Source organism: Austrofundulus limnaeus, unplaced genomic scaffold (assembly GCF_001266775.1).
Source record: "Austrofundulus limnaeus strain Quisiro unplaced genomic scaffold, Austrofundulus_limnaeus-1.0 Scaffold1573, whole genome shotgun sequence".
Lineage (NCBI taxonomy): Eukaryota > Metazoa > Chordata > Actinopteri > Cyprinodontiformes > Rivulidae > Austrofundulus > Austrofundulus limnaeus.
The window spans coordinates 48,146-48,956 of NW_013953975.1; positions in this window are offsets into that span (position 1 = coordinate 48,146).

Sequence of the window (811 nt, forward strand, 5' to 3'; positions counted from 1 at the left end):
ATTATGTAGTACATTTGGTTCGTTTTGTCCCTATGAAATAAAATTTTGCTTTTAATCCTTGGTATTATCTATTAAAAAAACAGTCCCTAAATCTTTGACATGTGTGGACTCCTGTAAAACTAGGACACAATTTAGGACGCCTCGTTTTCACACCGTAAAAGCTAAATTTACAAGCATCGGGGTATTTCCTTGCAGAATGTGCTATGAATAGAAAATCCCCTAGACCTTAATGAATTATAGTGAACAGTCAATGCGAGGGGGGTGAATCTTATGTTTGTCTTCAGATTATAAATACAATCGTGGTGGATTCCAACACTGTGGAGCAGAGTTTTCTCTCTTATTTTGGACTCGGACAAAGGGGAAGTCTGTGCTTACCCGGAAATGACCTCTGCGGAGTGAAGGATGGCAGTGTCAGCTCCACAGGTCAGAGAAAGGAATACAACAGGCCAGAGCATGGCAGTGAAAACGGATGTTTACTGTTTCACTTTTACCACAAAGATTAGACTGAGCAGCGCAATGAAAATGTTCAAACTTCTCTTTCACTGAAAACTTTAATCAAATCTTTAACACTATTTATTCTTTAAAGAAACAAAAAATATATTTTGGTGTTTTTCTGACACAGAAAAACTTTTTAACCTAGTACATTTACTATTTACTCCCCCCGATTTTTTAAAAAATAAAAGCGATAAAACAAGAGGTAAGCATGTTTGGAGGCATTTAAAAATCTGCAAGCTGCTTGGACACGTTGCCCCACGGTGCACCAGTCAGTCAGGAGCGTGTTACACAGTGCCCCCTATTGAGCGTGCATGAT